Raw genomic sequence first — 14474 nt, 5'->3', positions numbered from 1 at the left:
TATAGTTGGATTTGTTTTGTTAATACTTTGTTGGGGATTTTTGCATGTGTATTCATCAAAGACATTGACTTGTAATTTTTGTGTGTGGTGTCTTTGTCTGATTTCGGTATCAGGGTAATGATGGCTTTGTAAAATGAATTTGGGAGTGTTCGTCCTCTTCAGCATTTCTTTTGAATAATTTGAGAAGTATAGGTATTAGCTCTTTTTTATGTTTGGTAAAATTTTTCTATGAAGCTGTCTGTTTCTGAAATTTTTTTGCTAGGAACTTTTAAAATTACGAATTCAATTTCACTACCAGTGATTGAACTGTTCAGGTTGTCTGTTTGTTTTTGATTCAGTCTTGGTGGGTTGTGTGTTTCTAGATGTTTGTCCTTTTATTCTAAGGTCATCCAGTTTGTTGGCATTTAACTGTTCGCAGTATTCTCTCAAGACTTTTTGTGTCTCTGTGTTATTGGTTGTTAGTTTTCCTCCTTCATTTCTTATTTTGTTTAGTTACAATCTTTCTTTTTTTCTTAGTGAGTCTGGCTAAAGGTTTATCAATTTTATCAATGAGCTCTTGGTTTCCTTGATCTTTTCTAATACTTTTGGTCTCTATTTTATTTATTTCCTCTCTGATATTTATTATTTCCTTTCTTCTGCTGACTTGGGCTTTATTTATCCTTCTTTTTCTAATTCCTTTATATGGTAGGTTAGGCTGTTATAGATTTTAGTTGTTTTTTTTTTTAACCAATCTTGAGGTGTTTCCTGATTTTTTTTGTTGTTGTTGTTGACCCATTGGATTTTTAGTAGTGTTGTTTAGTCTCCAAGTGTTTGTACTTTTCACATCTTTTCTTCTGTCTTTAATCTATATTTTCGTAACATTGTGGTTGGGAAAAATGCTTGATATAATTTCAATCCTTTTAATTTGTTGAGATGTATTTTGTGACCTAGCTCGTGACCTATCCTGGAGAATGTTCCATGTGCACTGGAAAGAATGTGTATTCTGCTGATTTTGGATGGAATGCCCTGTAGATGTCTGTAAAGCCAACTAGTCTGTTGTGTCATTTAAAACCACTTTTGCCTTAATGATTTTCTGTCTGCATGATTTGTCCATTGATTTAAGTTGGGTGTTAAAGTTCCTTATTTCTATTGTGTTATCATCAGTTCTCCCTTTATGTCTGTTAGTATTTGCTTTTTATACTTAGGTGCTCCAGTCTTGGGCACATGTATGTTATTGAGTGTAATACCCTCTTCCTTTATTGATTCCTTTATCATTATAAAATGCTCTTCTTTGTCTTTTGATATAAACTTTGTTTTAAAGTTTATTTTGTCTGATATGAATATTCAAAAATATTCATTAATAGGATATTAATTAAATTATGAAACAGCCATATAAAGAATGTTATGTGGTTACTTGGAAGATGATATTTATATTGTCACTTGCATAAGATGAGCACTATAGCCCTGTTATAAAGGGTTACAAATCCCCCATTTATATAGTATCCCATTTATGCAAAATGTTAAAAACATAATATATGCATATTTATGCATAAAGAAATATCACAAAAGATGTGTTCCAAGATGTTTCACATTTTAGATAGTCTTTTACTTTCATTTTTTATAGCTTCCCATATCCACTGAACATACTGTGTGTGACATCTTTACAATCAGAAGAAATTAACTATTTTCGTTTCAAAAAATGCACATAAAAAAAATTGGAAGAAAACCCACAAATGGTCACTTTTTTTTTTTTGTTAGGACTATAGATGATATTTCTTCTTTTCTCCCCACCTCCAAGTTTCTATGGTGTGATTATGTGATTTACAATAGGAAAAATGAATTAAAATTGTTCTGAGGATGATAGCAATGATTGTAGATGATTTTGCATCTATAATATTATGGGGAGGGGAAGGTGAATGGCTATAAAGAGTTTTCATTTCCAGCAAATAGCTGCAAAAGTCTTGTTTAAAATTACAAATTAAGGAGTTGAGAGGGATCCTATAGGTTGTCCAGTCTATTTCTTATTAAGGCAGGGTTCCTTGTCATATCCCATCAGAGAGACTTCAGTCTTGTACAATTGCAGTGGCCAGCAAGCTCACCACCATGGAAGTCTGTTAAATCCACTGTTGAATAGCTTCATTTATTAGAAATTCCCTGGTCTTACTGACCTCAACTCTGTCTCCTTGAAACGTTTACTCATTGTCCCTAGTTTTGTTCTGCAGGTAACAAGAGGCAGGTCTTTTGTACCACCACGGAGTGCCCTTGGCAGTGGCTTATAGACTGTCTTCTGTGAAAGCCAGATTTCCCAAACATGCCTTTTCTTCAGTTCAGTTCATTTCAGTCACTCAGTCGTGTCCGACTCTTTGCGACCCCATGAATCGCAGCACGCCAGACCTCCCTGTCCATCACCAGCTCCCGGAGTTCACTCAGACTCACGTCCATTGAGTCGGTGATGCCATCTAGCCATCTCATCCTCTGTTGTCCCCTTCTCCTCCTGCCCCCAATTCCTCCCAGCATCAGAGTCTTTTCCAATGAGTCAATTCTTCACATGAGGTGGCCAAAGTACTGGGGTTTCAGTTTTAGCATCAGTCCTTCCAATGAACACCCAGGACTGATCTCCTTTAGGATGGACTGGTTGGATCTCCTTGCAGTCCAAGGGACTCTCAAGAGTCTTCTCCAACACCACAGTTCATAAGCATCAATTCTTTGGCGCTCAGCTTTCTTCACAGTCCAACTCTCTTAACACGTTCCATTTTAAACTGTGTATAATGATTTAAAAAGTGAGGTGGGGTCTGACCTGACCAGCTCAGAACCTGCAAGGAATAATGTTTCTTTCACCCTGTACTGAGGCATCTGTTTACAGAGCAGCTTTAGATCCTGCCATTCTTGCTACCAGCTCATTCCTGTGTTTTCTGCTTCCTGGATCCTGCAGGTTTCTGCCTGTTTCTGAACATGTCTCTGCAGCCTTCCTGCCAATTTCCTCAGCCGAGATAATTTTTCTAAAAAATTCCTTTTCTGCGTAAGTTAGCCAAAGTTGGTTTCTGTTGTTTGCAACCAAAGAACCCTGACTGGTACAGATGTTGCTCACCTCTTTATCAGAAACAGATACTCCATCGATGGCTTACACTGAGTATCTGGTCATCCAAGCATATCTATCCTTCACCACCCACCACTGACACTTTCATTTCGATTCAGTTACTAAGCTAGATCTCTCTTTCCTGTGCTTGTAAAGATGATCTTTTATTTTTAACCATCAATCAATATCCATTTCAAATGTGTGTGTGTGTGTGTGTGTAGAAGGTGGGAGTTTTCCCACACCAACTAGAAATTTTCAGACACCCTGCTAACGCCCAGAATTTTACTCAATTCTGACACTATCTACCAGGAAATGGCATCAGATTCCACAGGTTAAAGGTTCTGTCCCAAGACTGTCCCCAACCCTCCTTTAGGTTACTGGTGCCCTGACCAATTGTTATACACCCGAGATTCCAACAACCCTCTCCTCAGGTTCAATAGATTTACTAGAGGGACTCACAGAACTCAGAGCATCTTTTTGCTTACTAGATTACAAGTTTATTACAAAACGGTATAATTCAGGATCATCCAGGTAGAAGAGATACACAGGACAAAGTGTGGGGAAAGAGTGTGGAGCATCCATGCTCTCTCCCAGCACCTCTGTGTGCTCACCAACCTGCAAAGGACTCTCTGAATCCAGTCCTTTTAGGGTGTTTATGGAGTATTCATTATGAAGGCATGATTAATTCATTGGCCATTGGCAACGTATACAATCTCTAGCTCCTCTCCACCTCCAGAGGTCTGGGCAAGCAATTGGAAGTTCTAACTCTCCAATCACAAGGTTGCTTGTCCTGGCAACCAGCCCCCATCCATAGGTACTTTCCAGTTGTAACCTTGTTAACATAACAAAACACACCTTTGTTGCTCTCATCAGAGGAAATTTCAAGAGTTTTAGGATATCTGCACCAGGAACAGGGTAGAAGACCATATATACATTTATTATAAATCACATTATCACATATTTCTCCTCTAAATTTTGTGATATTTGTAGATGTCATCAGTAAGAATTCTGAGCCTTCACCCAAGCTACTGATAAAATTAGACAATTATAATAACTAATTTTAATTATAGAATATTTCAAATGTACAGAGGAGTATTAATAAAATAATATGAATCACCCATGTTTCTACCAACCATATTTTGCTACGTTTGCCTTGGAATTTGATAATGCGGTGTGAAAACGTGGGAAGCTGCTGGGAGTATAAACTGGTACTACCACTTTGAAGAGAGACTGTAGGTGATTCAAATAGAGTTAAAAATGGGGATAGTGAAGGAGGGGTAAGCCTGGCATGCTGTAGTTCATGGGGTCACAAAGAATCAGACATGATCTAGCAACTGAGCAACAACAAAAAGAGAGACACTCGTCATTGTTGTTCAGTCACTAAGTCATGTCCAACTCTTTGCCACCCCATGAACTGCAGCACGCCAGACTTCCCTGGCCTTCACTATCTCCTAGAGTTTGCTCAAACTCATGTCCATTGAATCAGTGATGCCATCCAACCATCTCATCATCTGTTGCCTCCTTCTCCTCTTGCTCTCAATCTTTCCCAGCATCTGGGTCTTTTCCAGTGAGTTGGCTTTTCCCATCAGGTGGCCAAAGTATTGGAGATTCAGCTTCAGCTCCAATCCTTCCAATGAATATTCAGCATTGATTTCCTTTAGGATTGACTGAGCTGATGTCCTTGCTGTACAAGGGACACTCAAGAGTCTTCTCCAACACCACAGTTCAGAAGCATCAATTCTTCAGTGCTCAGACTTCTTTATGGTCCAGCTCTCATATCCATACATGACTACTAGAAAAACCATAGCTTTGACTATATGAACTTTTGTCATCAAAGTGATATTTCTGCTTTTTAATATGCTGTCTAGGTTGGTCATAACTTTTCTTCCAAGGAGCAAGTATCTTTTAATTTCATGGCTGCAGTTGCCATCTGCAATGATTTTGGAGCTGAAGAAAATGAAACCGGACACTGTTTCCACTTTTCCCCATTTATTTGCCATGAAGTGATGGGGCCTGATGCCAGGGGTTTAGTTTTTTGAATGTTGAGTTTTAAGCCAGCTTGTTCACTCTCCTCTTTCACCTCCATCAAGAGGATCTTTAGTTTCTCTTCACTTTCTGCCATCAAAGTGGTATCATCTGCATATCTGAGGTTGTTGACATTCCTCCCAGCAATCTTGATTCCAGTTTGTGAGTCATCCATCCCAGCATTTTGTATGATGTACTCTGCATATAAGTTAAATAAGCAGGGTGACAATATACAGACTTGATTAACTCCTTTTCCAATTTTGAACCAGTTTGTTGTTCCATGTCCAGTTTTAACTGTTGCTTTTTGTCCTGCATATAGGTTTCTCAGGAGGCAGATAAGGTGGTCTGGTATTCCCATCTCTTTAAGAATATTCCACAGTTTGTTGTGATCTACACAGTCAAAGGCTTTAGTGTAGTCAATGAAGCAGATAATTTTTAATTCCCTTGCTTTTTCTATGAACCAGCAGATGTTGGCAATTTGATCTCTAGTTCTTCTGCCCTTTTGAAATCCAGCTTGTATATCTGAAAGTTCTCAGTTCACATACTGCTGAAGCCTAGCTTGTAAGATTTTGAGCAGAATCTTGCTAGTATGTGAAATGAGTGCCATTTTGCGATAATTTAAACATTATTTGGTATTGCCTTTCTTTGCAATTGAAATGAAAACTGACCTTTTCCAGTCCATGGCCACTGCTGAGTTTTCCAAACTTGCTGGCATATGGAATGCAGCACTTTCATAGCATCATCTTTTAGGATTTGAAATAGCTCAACTGAATTCCATCACCTCCACTAGTTGTTTCTAGTAATACTTCCCACAGTATTGAAGCAAAGCTGGAATCAAGATCGTTGGGACAAATATCAATAACCTCATATATGCAGGTGACACACCCTTATGGAAGAAAGTGAAAAAAAACTAAAGAGCCTCTTGATGTGAAAGAGGAGAGTGAAAAAGCTGGCTTAAAACTCAACATTCAAAAAACTGAGATCATGGCATTTGGTCCCATCACTTCATGGCAAATAGATGGAGAAACAATGGAAATAGTGACAGACTTTATTTTCTTGGGCTCCAAAATCACTGCAGATGGTGACTGCAGCCATGGAATTAAAAGAGGCTTGCTCCTTGGAAGAAAAGCTATGACCAAACTAGACAGCATACAAAAAAGCAGAGACATTACTTTGCCGACAAAGGTCAGTCTAGTCAAAGCCATGGTTTTCCCAGTAGTCGTGTATGGATGTGAGAGTTTGATGAGCACTGAAGAATTGGTGTTTTTGAACTGTGGTATTGGAGACAACTCTTGAGAGTCCCTTGGTTTGCAAGTAGATTCAACCAGTCCATCCTAAAGGAAATCAGTCCTGAATATTCATTGGGAGGACTGATGCTGAAGCTGAAGCTCCAGTACTTTCACTACCTGATGTGAAGAATTGACTCCTTGGAAAAGACCCTGATGCTGGGAAAGACTGAAGGCAGGAGAAGGGAATGACAGAGAATGAGATGGTTGGATGGCATCACTTACTCGATGGATATGAATTTCAGCAAGTTCTGGGAGTTGGTGTTGGATAGGGAAGCCTGGCGTGCTGCAGTCCATGGGGTCTCAAAGAGTTGGACATGACTGAGCGACTGAACTGTACTGAACTGAACTGAGTGCTTCCTAAGCCCACTTGACTTCACACTCCAGGATGTGTGGCTTTAGGTGAGGGACTGCTCCAGGGTGGTTACGTGGGTCATTAAGAGCTTTTCTGTATGGTTTGTCTGTGTATTCTTGCCACCTCTTCTTAATCTCTTCTGCTTCTATTAGGTCCTCATGGTTTTTGTCCTCTATTGTGCCTGTCTTTGCATGAAATGTTCCTTTGGTATCTCCAATTTTCTTAAAGAGATCTCTAGTCTTTCCTATTCTATTGTTTTCCTCTATTTCTTTGTATTGTTCACTTAAGAAGGCTTTCTTATCTCTCCTTGTTATTCTCTGGAACTCTGCATTCAGTTGGGTATATCTTTCCCTTTCTCCTTTGCTTTTTGCTTCTCTTACCCTATGTTAAAACCCAAAATTCAATGAAGAAATATTAAAATCTAATTGGCTTTAAAGTGAAGAGGAACTAAAAAGCCTCTTGATGAAAGTGAAAGAGGAGAGTGAAAAAGTTGGCTTAAAGCTCAACATTCAGAAAACAAAGATCATGGCATCTGGTCCCAGCACTTATGGGAAATAGATGGGGAAACAGTGGAAACAGTGACAGACTTTATTTTGGGGGGCTCAAAAATCACTGCAGATGGTGACTGCAGTCATGAAATTAAAAGACACTTACTCCGTGGAAGGAAAATTATGACCAACCTAGACAGCATATTCAAAAGCAGAGACATTACTTTGCCAACAAAGGTCCGTCTAGTCGAGGCTATGGTTTTTCCAGTAGTCATGTATGGATGTGAGAGTTGGACTGTGAAGAAAGCTGAGCACTGAAGAATTTATGCTTTTGAACTGTGGTGTTGGAGAAGACCCTTGAGAGTGCCTTGGATTGCAAGAAGGTCAAACCAGTCCATCCTAAAGGAGATCATTCCTGGGTGTTCATTGGAAGGACTGATGTTGAAGCTGAAACTCCAATATTTTGGCCACCTCATGTGAAGGGTTGACTCATTGGAAAAGGCTCTGATGCTGGGAGGGATTGAGGGCAGGAGGAGAAGGGGACGACAGAGGATGAGATGGCTGGATGGCATCACCGACTCGATGGACGTGAGTTTCGGTAAACTCTGGGAGTTGGTGATGGACAGGGAGGCATGGCATGCTGCGATTGATGGGGTCGCAAAGAGACAGCCATGACTGAGCGACTGAACTGAAATGAACTGAATGGTTCATGAATCTGGCATAGGAGATAGAAAGAAGCTCCAAGGAACTGTGCAAAATGGAAGGTCCTTGTAGGTAGAAAGGGGTGGAAAAAAGAAGTTTCTAGCAAAGACTGATTGTTTCAGACAAAGGCAACTTGAGTTTTGGGAAAGTGTCTATCTATATGATTCACTAGACTCAGTTATGGGACAGAAATTAAAATGTAATGTTTATTCAGCACACATTACAGATCAGGCACTGTGCTAAACAACTTCAGTTCAGTTCAGTTCAGTCGCTCAGTCGTGTCCGACTCTTCGCGACACCAATAATTGCAGCACGCCAGGCCTCCCTGTCCATCACCAACTCCGGAGTTCACCCAGACTCACATCCATCGAGTCAGTGATGCCATCCAGCCATCTCATCCTCTGTCGTCCCCTTCTCCTCCTGCCCCCAATCCCTCCTAGCATCAGAGTCTTTTCCAATGAGTTAACTCTTCCCATGAGGTGGCCAAAGTACTGGAGTTTCAGCTTTAGCATCATTCCTTCCAAAGAAATCCCAGGGCTGATCTCCTTCAGAATGGATTGGTTGGATCTCCTTGCAGTCCAAGGGACTCTCAAGAGTCTTCTCCAACACCACAGTTCAAAAGCATCAATTCTTCGGCGCTCAGCCTTCTTCACAGTCCAACTCTCACATCCATACATGACCACAGGAAAAACTGTAGCCTTGAGTAGACGGACCTTTGTTGGCAAAGTAACGTCTCTGCTTTTCAATATGCTATCTAGGTTGGTCATAACTTTCCTTCCAAGGAGTAAGCGTCTTTTAATTTCATGGCTGCAGTGATTTTGGAGCCCAAGAAATAAAGTCTGACACTGTTTCCACTGTTTCCCCATCTATTTCCCATGAAGTGATGGGACTGGATGCCATGATCTTTGTTTTCTGAATGTTGAGCTTTAAGCCAACTTTTTCACTCTCCACTTTCACTTTCATCAAGAGGCTTTTTAGTTCCTCTTTCTGCCATAAGGGTGGTGTCATCTGCATATCTGAGGTTATTTACATACATACTATATAATTCAATTCTCACAGCAAATCTGTAAAATAGGTATTATATTGTTCCCATTTATAGGGATAGGTAGGGACTATCAAGCAGATAACATTACCAGGTGATTCCAGATTGATTTGGCTAAATGTCACATTCCTCGGAAAGGCTAGACCTGAAGTAGGTTAAATATCAAGTCTTGGTGTGCTGATGCAGGACTTAGCACAAGTAACTACATTTTTGGCCCTGCTGTTATTATTTAACACCTAGAGCTGAGAGATCTCATTTCTGGGTATGTAGCTGAAATAATGTCTCTCATGAGCATATAGACCTATTATACACATTATAAGTATTATAATCTATACTGTAGCAACTACAAATTGGAAGTAACTTAAACATCCATCAATGTAGTATATCCCCAAAATGAAATACTGCTATTAAAATAAGTAGGTAAATTTTATTCAAATAGAAAAATCTCAAGTATATAATGTTGAAAAAGGCAAGTTGTAATATCACATGCCCTGATAGGAAATTATTTGGGTGAGTTAAAGAAAAAAGAAAAGCGACTACAGCTGTTAAAGTACTAGATCCTGCAGGTGGAAGTCCCTGAAGATCAGTTTCCTCATTTAGTGAATGGGAACAATAACAGTGCCTATTTCACAGACTGGCTGTGTGGATTGAGTCACAGTATATATGGAAACTGTTTAGCACAATGCCTGATCTGTAAAATGTGCTCAATATTGAGACTAGTGGAACATAAATAGAAATGGGTAGCATAGAAGATGGTAGGTGGGGAGGGCAGGGAGGAAGCCAAATCAGTGTTGTCTTCACAACTGGTGCTGGGAAAGCATCACGGGAGAGATGGACCCCACGAGTGAGGAAGCGCGTACGAGCAGAAGGCAGGGAGTGAAACAGCTGAAAATATTCAGGGAAAAGCAACCCAACACAGCAGGTAACCCAGTCCAGTGGAGTGAGCTGGGAAGCAGGCAAACTGGAGACCAAGAGAAGAAAACACATTTGTGCTCTTGGAAGTAGCTGCAAGTGAAAAATAAATCCCCAGACCAGGAATGAGCAGGCTCGCCCTGCATCCCTGCCTTATCTTCAGGGGTTTCCCAGGCTTTGGGTCTACCTTTTGTAAACAACATCTTCCTTAACCATCTTTAATTTTACTTAGATTTCTATCTGGAAACCCATGGAGTATAATGACTCTTACTTCTCCGGAAATGTTACCAAACCAAACTTGAGCCTGCTCGCCTTAAAGCCACTCTACTGACACTGCGTTGTGGGGCAGGAAAGTGCAGCTTTTATTTCCAGGGCATCAAGCTAGGAGTCCAAGACAGCTAGTGCTCAAAACACCCCAACTCCCTGTTGGGTTTTGTGAAAGCATTTTCAAAGGCAAGTCGAGGGAGGAGAGTCCCAGGGTGTGTGATCAGATTGTGCACAATCCTCTGGTTGATGATGAGGTAACAGGTCTATGTCAGAGGGGTTTACACTATCAATCTTTTAGGATCCAGTAGGCCTGGGAGCTGTATGCTCACAGTCGTTAAGTAGTTAAAGTCTTCCGTTTGGTGGAGGTTTCAGCATCTGTTAAAAAAAACTCAGGAAATGTGCCTTCAATACTAAAGCAGAGGATATAAGGAAGGGGTGTGTCCCAGGAAGGTCCCATAGGGTCCTGCTCAGTTATAGAAGCATGTGTTCTACCTGTGCTTGTAATGAATGCATAAAATGTGACTACCTTACAAAATCTTATACTGATAAAAACCATGAAATGATGGTCTGGGGGCTTTCAGAGAGAACTTACTGTTTCAGGTGGAAAACAAATGCTGGTTGAGGTAACAACTCTCATAGCCTTTTACCTTGAAAATGGTTTTCTATTCTCCAAAGCACTTTTCTCATCTGCTCTCCCTTCATTAAGCAGTGTGATACACCACATCACCAAATTGAAGAATGAAAACAATATGATCATCTCAGTAGATGAAGAAAAGCTTACGGAATTTAGAAAGATGGTACCGATGAACCTATTTGCAGGGCAGCGATGGGCACGCAGACATAGAGAACAGACCTCTGGACACGGGGATGGGGTAAGAAGGAGAGGGTGGGGCGAATGGAGAGAGTAGCATGGAAACATGTACACTGATGTATGCAAAATAGATAGCCAGTGGGAATTTACTGTATGACTCAGGGAACTCAAACCGGGGCTCTGTGAGAACTTAGGAGGGCGGGATGGGGTGGGAGGTGAGAGGGAGGCTCAAGAGGGAAGGGAACTATGTATACCTATGGCTGATCCATGTTGATAAATGGCAGAAACCAACAGAATATTATAATTATCTTTCAATTAAAAATAAATTAGAAAAAAAAAACTTTTGACAAAATTCAGCACCCATTTATGATTAAAAACTCTCCAGAAAGTGGGCATAGAGGGAACATACGTCAACATAATAAAGCCCGTATACAGCAAACCTACAGCTAACATCATCCTCAATGGTGAAAAACTGAAAGCATTTCACCTAAGATCAAGAACAAAACAAGGATGGCCACTCTTGCCACTATTATTCAACATGGTTTTGACAACCAGAAAAAAGAGAAATAAAAGATATCCAAATTGGAAAGGATATCTGTAAAACTGTAAAGTAAAACTGTCAGTGTTTGCAGATGACATGATACTATACTAGAAAAATCCTAAAGACACCACTGGAAAACAGCTAGAGCTCATCATTTAATTTAGTAAAGTTGAAAGATACAAAATTAATATACTGAAATCTGTTGCATTTCTATACCCTAACAATGAAATGTCAGAAATAAGAAATTAAGAAATTTCTTAATTAAGAAAATAGTCCCATTTGCATCACATTAAAAAGAATATAATATCTAGGATTAAACCTACGTAAGGAAACTATAAGACGATGATGAAAGAAATTGAAGATGACACAAACAGATGAAAAGTTATAAACATGTTCTTGAATTGGAAGAATCAGTATTGTTAAAATGACCACACTACCCAAGGCAGTCTATAGATTTAATGCAATCCCTAGCAAAATACCAAGAGCATTTTTCACAGAACTTGAACAAACAGTTAAAAAAATTTGCATGGAAATACAAAAGAGCTCGTATAGCCATAACAACCTTGAGAAAAACAGCTGGAGGAATCATGCTCCCTGACTTCAAACTATCCTATAACGCTACAGTAATCAGAACATGACAATGGCCCAAAACCAGACTTTGATCAATGGAACAGGAGAGCCTAGGATCAACTAATTAATAAATAATTTATTGGTCAATGATAATTTATTTGGTCAATTAATCCATGACAAAGAAAGCAGGAATACACAATGGAGAAAAGATAGTCTCAGCCGAGAAAAGGTAACTATTGTACACTGTTGGTGGGAATGTATATTAATATAGTCGCTGTGGAAAACAGTATGGAGGTTTCCCAAAAAACTAAAAATAGAACTACCATATGATTCTGGTTGATATAACTAAATCAACCAGGATTATATAACTACCAGATGATCCTGGTTGATATAACTAGCTGATCCTGGTTATGTAACAGCAACAACAAAAAACCTTAAAACACTAACTCAAAAAAGACACACGCACTCAATGTTCATAGCACCATTATTTACCATTATTTACAATTTATGGAAGCAACTTAAGTGTCCATCAACAGATGGATAAAGAAGATATGTATGATATCACTTATATATGGAATCTAAAAAGAAAAAAAAAAAAAAAACCAGTGAATATAACAAGAAGCAGAGTCTCAGATACAAAGAACAAAGTGGTGGTTACCAGTGGGAGAGGTGGGGTGGCATTAGGGGTGGGGCAGTGGGAATTATAAACTGTTGGGTATAAAATAGGCTGCAAGGGAGTGTTGTATGACAGAATATAGCCAATATTTGTAACAACTGTACATGGGTTATAACTTTAAAAAGTTATATACATTTTTCAAGTTCATTTCTTTTCACTGGTGAGTAGTGTTCCACTCACCAGTAGTATGTTTGTTTGACCAGTCAGCATTCATAGGACATTTGCAGTTTTCAGTGGGTTTTTAACTGAAGGAATAGCATGCTGATATTTGTTATATAAGGAAAGAATTCTAGTGGCAAGAGGAGGAAGAATTGGACTGAAATGGGAGTTAGCATAAAAAAGAGAAAAGGGGACACACAGGAAGTCATTTTAATAATAGAAGAGAGAGATAAGGGCTGGAATTAAGGAAGTGGCAGTGAGAATGGAGAGCAGGTAATGGATTCAAATATTGCTGAGGCGGACTTGACAAGATCGGGGTATATGTGATGTAGAAGGTAAGGGAGAGGAAGATTCATCAACAACTTCAACCATCTGGCTTGAGTGCTTGCATGATCAGCAATACTACAAACTGTAACATGGTGTTTAGGAGAAAGATTTTGGGGCGAGGACATTGAGTCCTATTTTGGACACCAAGAGTCTGAGAAACTTAGCAATAGATCCAAGTGGATGTGAGCAGTGACTCAGGAGTGTTCTGGGCAGGAGATCAGATGGAGAAGCTACCAGAATACAAGTTACATCTGTATCTATGGGATGGATGAGATTGTCCAAGGAGTGACAGAAAATTGAGAAGAAGGCTCAGGGTGTAACCTCAGGAACATTAACCTTTAATACTGCCAAGACCCCAAACACAGTGAGAGGGAAACTTACTGTTTGGTAGTTAGGTATTAAATGCGTGATCTTTGCGGAGCAGATCAGCAGACAGAAGCTTGGTGAGTTAGGTAAGATAATGAAGGAGAAAAGAAGCAATGGAGGAAAGAAGTATAGCATGAGTCTTTAAGAAGTTTGGCAATAGAGGTTGAGAGAGAGCAAGATGAAATACCATCTGCAGTGCTCAAGAGCTCCAGGACACCAGGTTCTTCCTGTGACTATGGACACACGTGTCACCCTTCAGGTGTATCTTTTCTCAGAAAAGATGTCTCAGAATATCTGGGCATTCCCCTTGCCTCTGTGCTCAACAGGCTGCTACCAATCTAAATAGCTCTTGACTAACATCTACTTGCCTTTTTGGGGTTGCCAAGGAATGTTGCCTTAGGACTCTGAGCAGTCAGTGAGTTAAGGACAAGCTAATGAAAGAGAAAAGTGAGGAGCATGAGGTTGGCATAGTTGATGGAGCAAGGACCCTGAGGCAGGGGTTGGAGGGGCGGGGAGGTGGTGATGGTGGCATTAAATGGAGAGTTCAATGTTGGAGGAGGAATCTTTCTGTCCTCTGAGTCAGAAAGTAATCGGATAAGGATGGGAGAGATGATAGAGGCCGGGATGCACAGGGAGTGGGGCTGAGTCCACAATTTTCTTAGTGAGGTAGGAGGTCATTGCAGTTGGAAGCAAGAGAAGAGGGCCTGCTTGATTGCTTGAAGAGAGTGATAAAGATCCAGAGCACTCCTCTTTCTCTGTAGCAGTGGCCCCAACATTTAGGGCCACATGGACTGTCGGGGGTGGTTTAGGGATGATTCAAGAGCGTCACTTTTACAGTAACTTTATTTCTATTATTATTACATTGTGACATATGTGAAAGTGAAAGTCACCC

Source organism: Bos indicus x Bos taurus, chromosome 15 (genome assembly GCF_003369695.1).
Source record: "Bos indicus x Bos taurus breed Angus x Brahman F1 hybrid chromosome 15, Bos_hybrid_MaternalHap_v2.0, whole genome shotgun sequence".
NCBI lineage: Eukaryota > Metazoa > Chordata > Mammalia > Artiodactyla > Bovidae > Bos > Bos indicus x Bos taurus.
Note: the sequence above shows the minus strand (reverse complement) of the source record.